This window comes from Panulirus ornatus, chromosome 12 (assembly GCF_036320965.1).
Source record: "Panulirus ornatus isolate Po-2019 chromosome 12, ASM3632096v1, whole genome shotgun sequence".
Taxonomy (NCBI): domain Eukaryota; kingdom Metazoa; phylum Arthropoda; class Malacostraca; order Decapoda; family Palinuridae; genus Panulirus; species Panulirus ornatus.
In genome coordinates this window covers 16,283,202-16,297,717 of record NC_092235.1, presented here as the reverse complement: position 1 = coordinate 16,297,717, position 14,516 = coordinate 16,283,202, and positions in this window count along the sequence as shown.

Genomic DNA, 14,516 nt, shown 5'->3' with positions numbered 1-14,516 from the left:
TGCTCTGTGGAAGGTATTAAGAATATATGGTGTGGGAGGCAAGTTGTTAGAAGCAGTGAAAAGTTTTTATCGAGGATGTAAGGCATGTGTGCGTGTAAGAAGAGAGGAAAGTGATTGGTTCTCAGTGAATGTAGGTTTGCGGCAGGGGTGTGTGATGTCTCCATGGTTGTTTAATTTGTTTATGGATGGGGTTGTTAGGGAGGTGAATGCAAGAGTTTTGGAAAGAGGGGCAAGTATGAAGTCTGTTGGGGATGAGAGAGCTTGGGAAGTGAGTCAGTTGTTGTTCGCTGATGATACAGCGCTGGTGGCTAATTCATGTGAGAAACTGCAGAAGCTGGTGACTGAGTTTGGTAAAGTGTGTGAAAGAAGAAAGTTAAGAGTAAATGTGAATAAGAGCAAGGTCATTAGGTACAGTAGGGTTGAGGGTCAAGTCAATTGGGAGGTGAGTTTGAATGGAGAAAAACTGGAGGAAGTGAAGTGTTTTAGATATCTGGGAGTGGATCTGGCAGCGGATGGAACCATGGAAGCGGAAGTGGATCATAGGGTGGGGGAGGGGGCGAAAATTCTGGGAGCCTTGAAGAATGTTTGGAAGTCGAGAACATTATCTCGGAAAGCAAAAATGGGTATGTTTGAAGGAATAGTGGTTCCAACAATGTTGTATGGTTGCGAGGCGTGGGCTATGGATAGAGTTGTGCGCAGGAGGATGGATGTGCTGGAAATGAGATGTTTGAGGACAATGTGTGGTGTGAGGTGGTTTGATCAAGTAAGTAACGTAAGGGTAAGAGAGATGTGTGGAAATAAAAAGAGCGTGGTTGAGAGAGCAGAAGAGGGTGTTTTGCCCATTTGGGCACATGGAGAGAATGAGTGAGGAAAGATTGACCAAGAGGATATATGTGTCAGAGGTGGAGGGAACGAGGAGAAGTGGGAGACCAAATTGGAGGTGGAAAGATGGAGTGAAAAAGATTTTGTGTGATTGGGGCCTGAACATGCAGGAGGGTGAAAGAAGGGCAAGGAATAGAGTGAATTGGATCGATGTGGTATACCGGGGTTGACGTGCTGTCAGTGGATTGAATCAGGGCATGTGAAGCGTCTGGGGTAAACCATGAAAAGCTGTGTAGGTATGTATATTTTCGTGTGTGGAGGTATGTGTATGGGGGTGGATTGTGCCATGTCTTTCGTCTGTTTCCTTGCGCTACCTCGCAAATGCGGGAGACAGTGACAAAGCAAAAAAATATATATATATATATATATATATATATATATATATATATATATATATATATATATATATATATATATATATCCCTGGGGATAGGGGAGAAAGAATACTTCCCACATATTCCCTGCGTGTCGTAGAAGGCGACTAAAAGGGGAGGGAGTGGGGGCTGGAAATCCTCCCCTCTCTTTTTTTTTTTTTTTTTTTTAATTTTCCAAAAGAGGGAACAGAGTAGGGGGCCAGGTGAGGATATTCCCTCAAAGGCCCAGTCCTCTGTTCTCAACGCTACCTCGCTAATGCGGGAAATAGCGAATAGTATGAAAGAAAGAAAAAAGATATATATATATATATATATATATATATATATATATATATATATATATATATATATATATATATATTTTCTTTCTTTTAAACTATTCGCCATTTCCCGCGTTAGCGAGGTAGCGTTAAGAACAGAGGACTGGGCCTTTTTTGGAATATCCTCACCTGGCCCCCTCTGTTCCTTCTTTTTGAAAAAAAAAAAAAAAACCAGAGGGGAGGATTTCCAGCCCCCCGCTCCCTCCCCTTTTAGTCGCCTTCTACAACACGCAGGGAATACGTGGGAAGTATTCTTAATCTCCTATCCCCAGGGATATATATATATATATATATATATATATATATATATATATATATATATATATATATATATATATATATATATATTTTTTTTTTTTTTTTTTACTTTGTCGCTGTCTCCCGCGTTTGCGAGGTAGCGCAAGGAAACAGACGAAAGAAATGGCCCAACCCACCCCCATACACATGTATATACATACGTTCACACACGCAAATATACATACCTACACAGCTTTCCATGGTTTACCCCAGACGCTTCACATGCCTTGATTCAATCCACTGACAGCACGTCAACCCCGGTATACCACATCGCTCCAATTCACTCTATTCCTTGCCCTCCTTTCACCCTCCTGCATGTTCAGGCCCCGATCACACAAAATCTTTTTCACTCCATCTTTCCACCTCCAATTTGGTCTCCCTCTTCTCCTTGCTCCCTCCACCTCCGACACATATATCCTCTTGGTCAATCTTTCCTCACTCATGCTCTCCATGTGCCCAAACCACTTCAAAACACCCTCTTCTGCTCTCTCAACCACGCTCTTTTTATTTCCACACATCTCTCTTATCCTTACGTTACTCACTCGATCAAACCACCTCACACCACACATTGTCCTCAAACATCTCATTTCCAGCACATCCATCCTCCTGCGCACAACTCTATCCATAGCCCACGCCTCGCAACCATACAACATTGTTGGAACCACTATTCCTTCAAACATACCCATTTTTGCTTTCCGAGATAATGTTCTCGACTTCCACACATTCTTCAAGGCCCCCAGAATTTTCGCCCCCTCCCCCACCCTATGATCCACTTCTGCTTCCATGGTTCCATCCGCTGCCAGATCCACTTCCAGATATCTAAAACACTTCACTTCCTCCAGTTTTTCTCCATTCAAACTCACCTCCCAATTGACTTGACCCTCAACCCTACTGTACCTAATAACCTTGCTCTTATTCACATTTACCCTTAACTTTCTTCTTCCACACACTTTACCAAACTCAGTCACCAGCTTCTGCAGTTTCTCACATGAATCAGCCACCAGCGCTGTATCATCAGCGAACAACGACTGACTCACTTCCCAAGCTCTCTCATCCCCAACAGACTTCATACTTGCCCCTCTTTCCAAAACTCTTGCATTTACCTCCCTAACAACCCCATCCATAAACAAATTAAACAACCATGGAGACATCACACACCCCTGCCGCAAACCTACATTCACTGAGAACCAATCACTTTCCTCTCTTCCTACACGTACACATGCCTTACATCCTCGATAAAAACTTTTCACTGCTTCTAACAACTTTCCTCCCACACCATATATTCTTAATACCTTCCACAGAGCATCTCTATCAACTCTATCATATGCCTTCTCCAGATCCATAAATGCTACATACAAATCCATTTGCTTTTCTAAGTATTTCTCACATACATTATTCAAAGCAAACACCTGATCCACACATCCTCTACCACTTCTGAAACCACACTGCTCTTCCCCAATCTGATGCTCTGTACATGCCTTCACCCTCTCAATCAATACCCTCCCATATAATTTACCAGGAATACTCAACAAACTTATACCTCTGTAATTTGAGCACTCACTCTTATCCCCTTTGCCTTTGTACAATGGCACTATGCACGCATTCCGCCAATCCTCAGGCACCTCACCATGAGTCATACATACATAAAATAACCTTACCAACCAGTCAACAATACAGTCACCCCCTTTTTTAATAAATTCCACTGCAATACCATCCAAACCTGCTGCCTTGCCGGCTTTCATCTTCCGCAAAGCTTTCACTACCTCTTCTCTGTTTACCAAATCATTTTCCCTAACCCTCTCACTTTGCACACTTTGTTGCTGTCTCCCGCGTTTGCGAGGTAGTGCAAGGAAACAGACGAAAGAAATGGCCCAACCCACCCCCATACATATGTAGATACATACACATCCACACACGCAAATATACATACCTATACATCTCAATGTACACATATATATACACACACAGACACATACATATATATCCATGCACACAATTCACATTGTCTGCCTTTATTCATTCCCATCGCCACCTCGCCACACATGGAATACCATCCCCCTCCCCCCTCATGTGTGCGAGGTAGCACTAGGAAAAGACAACAAAGGCCCCATTCGTTCACACTCAGTCTCTAGCTGTCATGCCCGAAACCACAGGTCCCTTTCCACATCCAGGCCCCACACAACTTTCCATGGTTTACCCCAGACGCTTCACATGCCCTGATTCAATCCACTGACAGCCCTCTCACTTTGCACACCACCTCGACCAAAACACCCTATATCTGCCACTCTATCATCAAACACATTCAACAAACCTTCAAAATACTCACTCCATCTCCTTCTCACATCACCACTACATGTTATCACCTCCCCATTAGCCCCCTTGACTGAAGTTCCCATTTGCTCCCTTGTCTTATGCACTTTATTTACCTCCTTCCAAAACATCGTTTTATTCTCCCTGAAATTTAATGATACTCTCATACCCCAACTCTCAACTGTCCTCTTTTTCACCTCTTGCACCTTTCTCTTGACCTCCTGCCTGTTTCTTTTATACCTCTCCCACTCTTTTGCATTTTTTCCCTGCAAAAATCGTCCAAATGCCTCTCTCTTCTCTTTCACTAATAATCTTACTTCTTCATCCCACCACTCACTACCCCTTCTAATCAACCCACCTCCCACGCTTCTCATGCCACAAGCATCTTTTGCGCAAGCCATCACTGCTTCTCTAAATACATCCCATTCCTCCCCCACTCCCCTTATGTCCTTTGTTCTCACCTTTTTCCATTCTGTACTCAGTCTCTCCTGGTACTTCCTCACACAAGTCTCCTTCCCAAGCTCACTTACTCTCACTACTCTCTTCACCCCAACATTCTCTCTTCTTTTCTGTAAACCCCCACAAATCTTCACCTTCGCCTCCACAAGATAATGATCAGACATCCCTCCAGTTGCACCTCTCAGCACATTAACATCCAAAAGTCTCTCTTTCGTGCGTCTATCAATTAACACGTAATCCAATAACGCTCTCTGGCCATCTCTCCTACTTACATACGTATACTTATGTATATCTCGCTTTTTAAACCAGGTATTCCCAATCACCAGTTCTTTTTCAGCACATAAATCTACAAGCTCTTCACCATTTCCATTTACAACACTGAACACTCCATGTATACCAATTATTCCCTCAACTGCCACATTACTCACCTTTGCATTCAAATCACCCATCACTATAACCCGGTCTTGTGCATCAAAACCACTAACACACTCATTCAGCTGCTCCCAAAACACTTGCCTCTCATGATCTTTCTTATCATGCCCAGGTGCATATGCACCAATAATCACCTATCTCTCTCCATCAACTTTCAGTTTTACCCATATCAATCTAGAATTTACTTTCTTAGACTCTATCACATACTCCCACAACTCTTGATTCAGGAGTAGTGCTACTCCTTCCCTTACTCTTGTCCTCTCACTAACCCCTGACTTTACTCCCAAGACATTCCCAAACCACTCTTCCCCTTTACCCTTTAGCTTCGTTTCACTCAGAGCCAAAACATCCAGGTTCCTTTCCTCAAACATACTACCTATCTCTCCTTTTTTCTCATCTTGGTTACATCCACACACATTTAGACACCCCAATCTGAGCCTTCGAGGAGGATGAGCACTCCTCGCGTGACTCCTTCTTCTGTTTCCCCTTTTAGAAAGTTGAAATACAAGGAGTGGAGGGTTTCTGGCCCCCCGCTCCCGTCCCCTTTAGTCGCCTTCTACGACACGTGAGGAATGCGTGGGAAGTATTCATTCTCCTCTATTTGGTAAATAGAGAAGAGGTAGTAAAAGCTCTACGGAAGGTGAAAGCCGGCAAGGCAGCAGGTTTGGATGGTATTACAGTGGAATTTATTAAAAAAAAAAAAGGGGGGGTTACTGTATTGTTGACTGGTTGGTAAAGTTATTTAATGTATGTATGATCCATGGTGAGGTGCCTGAGGATTGGCGGAATGCTTGCATAGTGCCATTGTACAAAGGCAAAGGGGATAAGAGTGAGTGCTCAAATTATAGAGGTATAAGTTTGTTGAGTGTTCCTGGTAAATTATAGGGGAGGGTATTGATTGAGAGGGTGAAGGCATGTACAGAACATCAGATTGGGAAGAGCAGTGTGGTTTCAGAAGTGGTAGAGGATTTGTGGATCAGGTGTTTGCTTTGAAGAATGTATGTGAGAAATACTTAGAAAAACAAATGGATTTGTATGTAGCATTTATGGATCTGGAGAAGGCATATGATAGAGTTGATAGAGATGCTCTGTGGAAGGTTTTAAGAATATATGGTGTGGGAGGCAAGTTGTTAGAAGCAGTGAAAAGATTTTATCGAGGATGTAAGGCATGTGTACATGTAGGAAGAGAGGAAAGTGATTGGTTCTCAGTGAATGTAAGTTTGCGGCAGGGGTGTGTGATGTCTCCATGGTTGTTTAATTTGTTTATGGATGGGGTTTTTAGGGAGGTGAATGCAAGAGTTTTGGAAAGAGGGGCTAGTATGAAGTCTGTCGTGGATGAGAGAGCTTGGGAAGTGAGTCAGTTGTTGTTCGCTGATGATACAGCGATGGTGGCTGATTCATGTAAGAAACTGCAGAAGCTGGTGACTGAGTTTGGTAAAGTGTGTGAAAGAAGAAAGTTAAGAGTGAATGTGAATATGAGCAAGGTTATTAGGTACAGTAGGGTTGAGGGTCGAGTCAATTAGGAGGTAAGTTTGAATGGAGAAAAACTGGAGGAAGTAAAGTGTTTTAGATATCTGGGAGTGGATTTGGCAGCGGATGGAACCATGGAAGCGGAAGTGAATCATAGGGTGGGGGAGGGGGCGAAAATTCTGGGAGCCTTGAAGAATGTTTGGAAGTCGACAGCATTATCTTGGAAAGCATAAATGGGTATGTTTGAAGGAATAGTGGTTCCAACAATGTTGTATGGTTGCGAGGCGTGGGCTATGGATAGAGTTGTGCGCAGGAGGGTGGATGTGCTGGAAATGAGATGTTTGAGGACAATGTGTGGTGTGAGGTGGCTTGATCGAGTAAGTAATGTAAGGGTAAGAGAGCTGTGTGGAAATAAAAAGTGTGGTTGAGAGAGCAGAAGAGGGTGTTTTGAAATGGTTTGGTCACATGGAGAGAATGAGTGAGGAAAGCTTGACCAAGAGGATATATGTGTCAGAGGTGGAGGGAACGAGGAGAAGTGGGAGACCAAATTGGAGGTGGAAAGATGGAGTGAAAAAGATTTTGAGTGATCGGGGCCTGAAGATGCAGGAGGGTGAAAGGCGTGCAAGGAATAGAGTGAATTGGAACGATGTGGTATACCGGGGTCGACGTGCTGTCAATGGATTGAACCAGGGCATGTGAAGCGTCTGGGGTAAACCATGGAAAGTGTGTGGGGCCTGGATGTGAAAAGGGAGCTGTGGTTTCGGTGCATTATTACATGACACCTAGAGACTGAGTGTGAACGAATGCGGCCTTTGTTGTCTTTTCCTAGCGCTACCTCACACACATGAGGGGGGAGGGGGTTGTTATTCCATGTGTGGCGAGGTGGCGATGGGAACAAATAAAGGCAGACTATGAATTACGTACATGTGTATATATGTATATGTCTGTGTGTGTATATATATATATGTGTACATTGAGATGTATAGGTATGTATATTTGCGTGTGTGGACGTATATGTTTATACATGTGTATGTGGGCGGGTTGGGCCATTCTTTCGTCTGTTTCCTTGCGCTACCTCACTAACGCGGGAGACAGCGACAAAGCAAAATAAATAAAATAAATATATATATATATATATATATATTTATTTATATTTATTTTATTATACTTTGTCGCTGTCTCCCGCGTTTGCGAGGTAGAGCAAGGAAACAGACGAAAGAAATGGCCCAACCCCCCCCCATACACATGTATATACATACGTCCACACACGCAAATATACATACCTACACAGCTTTCCATGGTTTACCCCAGACGCTTCACATGCCTTGATTCAATCCACTGACAACACGTCAAACCCGGTATACCACATCGCTCCAATTCACTCTATTCCTTGCCCTCCTTTCACCCTCCTGCATGTTCAGGCCCCGATCACACAAAATCTTTTTCACTCCATCTTTCCACCTCCAATTTGGTCTCCCTCTTCTCCTCGTTCCCTCCACCTCCGACACATATATCCTCTTGGTCAATCTTTCCTCACTCATTCTCTCCATGTGCCCAAACCACTTCAAAACACCCTCTTCTGCTCTCTCAACCACGCTCTTTTTATTTCCACACATCTCTCTTACCCTTACGTTACTAACTCGATCAAACCACCTCACACCACACATTGTCCTCAAACATCTCATTTCCAGCACATCCATCCTCCTGCGCACAGCTCTATCCATAGCCCACGCCTCACAACCATACAACATTGTTGGAACCACTATTCCTTCAAACATACCCATTTTTGCTTTCCGAGATAATGTTCTCGACTTCCACACATTCTTCAAGGCCCCCAGAATTTTCGCCCCCTCCCCCACCCTATGATCCACTTCCGCTTCCATGGTTCCATCCGCTGCCAGATCCACTCCCAGATATCTAAAACACTTCACTTCCTCCAGTTTTTCTCCATTCAAACTCACCTCCCAATTTACTTGACCCTCAACCCTACTGTACCTAATAACCTTGCTCTTATTCACATTTACTCTTAACTTTCTTCTTCCACACACTTTACCAAACACATACACATATTTCTTTCACACTATTCGCCATTTCCCACATTAGCGAGGTAGCGTTGAGAACAGAGGACTGGGCCCTTGAGGGAATATCCTCACCTGGGCCCCTTCTCTGTTCCCTCTTTTGAAAAATTAAAAAAAAAAAGTGAGGGGAGCATTTCCAGCCCCCCGCTCCCTCCCCTTTTAGTCGCCTTCTACGACACGCAGGGAATACGTGGGAAGTATTCTTTCTCCCATATCCCCAGGGATATATATATATATATATATATATATATATATATATATATTTTTTTTTCATACTATTCACCATTTCCCGCATTAGCGAGGTAGTGTTAAGAACAGAGGACTGGGCCTCTGAGGGAATATCCTCACCTGGCCCCCTTCACTGTTCCTTCTTTTGGAAATTGAAAAAAAAAAGAGAGGGGAGGATTTCCAGCCCCCCGCTCCCTCCCCTTTTAGTCGCCTTCTACGACACGCAGGGAATACGTGGGAAGTATTCTTTCTCCCCTATCCCCAGGGATATATATATATATATATATATATATTTTTTTTTCTTTTTCTTTTTTTCATACTATTCGCTATTTCCCGCGATAGCGAGGTAGCATTAAGAACAGAGGACTGGGCCTTTGAGGGAATATTCTCTCCTGGCCCTCTTCTCTGTTCCTTCTTTTGGAAAATAAAAAAAAACGAGAGGGGAGGATTTCCAGCCCCCCCGCTCCCTACCATTTTAGTCACCTTCTACGACACGCAGGGAATATGTGGGAAGTATTCTTTTTCCCCTATCCCCAGGGAATATATTAAGCATATATATATATATATATATATATATATATATATATATATATATATATATATATATATATAACAAAGATGAGCAAAGAAAGACTAAGAGGATCTGAATATTAAAAGTAGATGAAACAAATGGGAATAGGGAGACCTAGAAGGAGATGAAAGGAATGACTTAAGGAGGCTTTGGGGTACTGGGGCCTAAACATTCAGGAAAATGAAGGGCATGCATAGGATAGAATGAACTGGATTCTTGTGAAATATAGGATCAACAAGATGGTAATGGACTGATCCAGAGCATATGAAGGAATCTAAAAGACCTGGTTGTGGATGGTAAGTGCTGGTTTCAGTAAATCATACTTGACAGCTGGAGAGTGGAGATGTGTAAGTGAGGCCAGTATTATCACGTTCCTGATGTTTCCTATACAAAGTTGGAAAAAGCAATTACATATGAAAAAAAAATCTAAAATGTTATTATCTACTACAAATGTAAGGAGTTTTTTAGTAGATAATAACATTTTAGATTTTTTTCATATGTAATTGCTTTTTCCAACTTTGTAAAGGAAACATCAGGAACGTGATAATACTGGCCTCACTTACACATCTCCACTCTCCAGCTGTCAAGTATGATTTACTGAAACCAGCACTTACCATCCACAACCAGGTCTTTTAGATTCCTTCATATGCTCTGGATCAGTCCATTACCATCTTGTTGATCCTATATTTCACAAGAATCCAGTTCATTCTATCCTATGCATGCCCTTCATTTTCCTGAATGTTTAGGCCCCAGTACCCCAAAGCCTCCTTCAGTCATTCCTTCAGTCAGTGAAGGGCGTAAATGGGGAGGTGATAACAAGTAGTGGTGATGTGAGAAGGAGATGGAATGAGTATTTTGAAGGTTTGTTGAATGTGTCTGATGACAGAGTGGCAGATATAGGGTGTTTTGGTCGAGGTGGTGTGCAAAGTGAGAGGGTTAGGGAAAATGATTTGGTAAACAGAGAAGAGGTAGTAAAAGCTTTGCGGAAGATGAAAGCCGGCAAGGCAGCAGGTTTGGATAGTATTGCAGTGGAATTTATTAAAAAAGGGGGTGACTGTATTGTTGACTGGTTGGTAAGGTTATTTAATGTATGTATGACTCATGGTGAGGTGCCTGAGGATTGGCGGAATGCGTGCATAGTGCCATTGTACAAAGGCAAAGGGGATAAGAGTGAGTGCTCAAATTACAGAGGTATAAGTTTGTTGAGTATTCCTGGTAAATTATATGGGAGGGTATTGATTGAGAGGGTGAAGGCATGTACAGAGCATCAGATTGGGGAAGAGCAGTGCGGTTTCAGAAGTGGTAGAGGATGTGTGGATCAGGTGTTTGCTTTGAAGAATGTATGTGAGAAATACTTAGAAAAGCAAATGGATTTGTATGTAGCATTTATGGATCTGGAGAAGGCATATGATAGAGTTGATAGAGATGCTCTGTGGAAGGTATTAAGAATATATGGTGTGGGAGGCAAGTTGTTAGAAGCAGTGAAAAGTTTTTATCGAGGATGTAAGGCATGTGTACGTGTAGGAAGAGAGGAAAGTGATTGGTTCTCAGTGAATGTAGGTTTGCGGCAGGGGTGTGTGATGTCTCCATGGTTGTTTAATTTGTTTATGGATGGGGTTGTTAGGGAGGTAAATGCAAGAGTCCTGGAAAGAGGGGCAAGTATGAAGTCTGTTGGGGATGAGAGAGCTTGGGAAGTGAGTCAGTTGTTGTTCGCTGATGATACAGCGCTGGTGGCTGATTCATGTGAGAAACTGCAGAAGCTGGTGACTGAGTTTGGGAAAGTGTGTGGAAGAAGAAAGTTAAGAGTAAATGTGAATAAGAGCAAGGTTATTAGGTACAGTAGGGTTGAGGGTCAAGTCAATTGGGAGGTGAGTTTGAATGGAGAAAAACTGGAGGAAGTGAAGTGTTTTAGATATCTGGGAGTGGATCTGTCAGCGGATGGAACCATGGAAGCGGAAGTGGATCATAGGGTGGGGGAGGGGGCGAAAATTTTGGGAGCCTTGAAAAATGTGTGGAAGTCGAGAACATTATCTCGGAAAGCAAAAATGGGTATGTTTGAAGGAATAGTGGTTCCAACAATGTTGTATGGTTGCGAGGCGTGGGCTATGGATAGAGTTGTGCGCAGGAGGATGGATGTGCTGGAAATGAGATGTTTGAGGACAATGTGTGGTGTGAGGTGGTTTGATCGAGTAAGTAACGTAAGGGTAAGAGAGATGTGTGGAAATAAAAAGAGCGTGGTTGAGAGAGCAGAAGAGGGTGTTTTGAAATGGTTTGGGCACATGGAGAGAATGAGTGAGGAAAGATTGACCAAGAGGATATATGTGTCGGAGGTGGAGGGAACGAGGAGAAGAGGGAGACCAAATTGGAGGTGGAAAGATGGAGTGAAAAAGATTTTGTGTGATCGGGGCCTGAACATGCAGGAGGGTGAAAGGAGGGCAAGGAATAGAGTGAATTGGAGCGATGTGGTATACAGGGGTTGACTTGCTGTCAGTGGATTGAATCAAGGCATGTGAAGCGTCTGGGGTAAACCATGGAAAGCTGTGTAGGTATGTATATTTGCGTGTGTGGACGTGTGTATGTACATGTGTATGGGGGGGGGTTGGGCCATTTCTTTTCGTCTGTTTCCTTGCGCTACCTCGCAAGCGCGGGAGACAGCGACAAAGTATAAGAAAAAAAAAAAAAAAAAAAAAAAAATATATATATATATATATATATATATATATATATATATATATGGCATATATTAGCGCAAAAATACTTTATTTACGTTCGTTTAGTTACACGATAAATCTGAAAACTCTTGCAAATTATAGTTTTAAACGAACACTTGTATCCGAAGAGCCCTGAATCTAAATTCTTCACCGTAAACGACCGAGACATAGGCACTTGGCCGTGACGCTGATTGTGTGTTGTTCAACTCTCGTTTGTAGGGAAAGTGGTCCATTTTTTTGTGTTTAAACCTCTGTCAACGCCAAGAAAGAGTTACTTCCATCTTTGCTTCAGCTACTCTCATGCACGCCGTGTTACAAGTGCTTTGCAGGCTATAATAGGAAGGCCCAAATCCTCAAGATGGTTTAAACATCTTCCGGCATAAGGTGAGTGTGTGCAGGCCAAGGTGGGTTTAACACAACGTCTCGCCGTTGCATTAAAAGTTGGAGAGTATCAGGATTGCTGAATCATGTGTATAACAACGAAAATTGAATAGCTGACTTAATATATGTATATGCTTGTATAAGAATGGGTAAAATGTCGTACGTTCCCGGCAATTTGAATTGTAAGTAAATGTGTGCGTTCAGATTTTTTAAAGCATATTAGTCTGAAATTTCATGAAATGTTTTTTTCTTTTTTCGTACATTTGCGTATCTTCAAAGACAGAATTTTCTTTAACTCTCAGATGAAAACGATCATTCACTGTGAACAACTTCAGACGCTCAGCCGCAGCAAGTGGACGAGTTTATCATCGACTTTTAAAGAAAAAAAAAAAAACTCGGTCTACTACAACGGAAACTTAGTGAGGTCTTCATAGATTACACTAAGTTTTTTTTAACTTTATTTTCTTAATGTTTAAAAGCATTTTATTTCAAATTCAACTCGGCTGTGAAATATTCTGCTAATACAAGTGACTGATTTTTTTTTTTTTAGATTGTAGGTATTAGTATTAGAAATACAGGTGAAATAAATCTGTATATTTTGTTCTCGTCCTTATGATATGAACTCCACAACGGTGGTAAGGTCTTCGTAGATGGTAAGCGCTTGGTAAAGATTGGTAAATGCGAATGAATTATGAGCAGTTTTATTTATCGTTTTCGCACTGTTTTACCTTTTGTGTGTGATTTATGAATTTGCATATAGGTGACTGAAAACTGTTTATTTATTTTTTGTGAGAAAGCACTTGCACGATTTTATTCATGTATAACAGTTTATCATAGATTTGTAGAAGAAAACGGTTATAATATGCTTGAGAGAAAATGGCAGTTGTTAGGTACACTTTTGTATGTCTTTTGTCTGAGAATTTAAATATCTGCTCGTAATCCTTATTTACCAACAACTGCGGATAAATCTGTCTGTTCATCTGTAATTTGTCACGGAAACACACTTGCCTTGTTTAATTTAATCTTAATAAAACGTTTTTTGTGAGATTTGAAACTTATAGCCGAGTGTAATCCATAAGCTATTAAAAAACGTAACTAGTAGGAAGCATAAGCTTTTCCTTGTGTGATATATAACGAATTCTTTGACCATTGTCAGCGGTATAAGCGGATGAAAGTATCACACACGTAAACAATGGGGAGGGAGGATCATGATGTGGAGTTGGACTTTCCCAAAGTGCAGGTATATCTTCCTCATGTTTGGATAAGTGTAGACATATATCATTTAAGGTAAAATCAGTGCCATTTGTGTTTAACATTGGAAACCACATAAACTAAGCTTGTTTTGGGTAAATATTGTTGTTTAAAAGTCATCTTCGTGTATATGAACTTACAGGTAGGTTAGATTAGATTATTTTGGTAACTTTCGTTATATCATCTCGCATATGATCTCGACGTCTGAGTGTGCTCTTACTTTGTAGAATTGTCGATTGCACGTTACCTTTGAGATACCAGAGATTGCGCTACAGTTGAGCATTCAGTAAAAGAAGTTACAGTTACTGATATTGTCAGTATTTTAGCTTGTAGTAACATGTCATTGTTGTCTTTCTGGAATTGTTCGTATTCTATCCAGGAATAAAATACTGAAATTGATAGAACGGTCTGTACGATAGTGTTCACAGCTGACATGTGATTATAGAACATCAAAAGCAAGTTTTTATTAGTTGGAGCAGAAACAGAGGCTGAATGATGTTGAGACTGGCTGTCTCTGTACAAAATATGCACGCCAATAGACCATTCACCTAGAAATGGGAACGAGTTGCGTATCTGGAAACCCTACCAGGGAAAGCTCCTGCTTTTACTGATATGCTGTAAGTAAAGTTTGCGGCATTTCCATTCAGTACATACCGGCATGTTAGTTGAATCTATGGCTGTTAATGTTTTAACCAGGACGATAATACAGCAAACTATCTTGAAATGGATTTTATAATTAGGTTTGTAGTTAA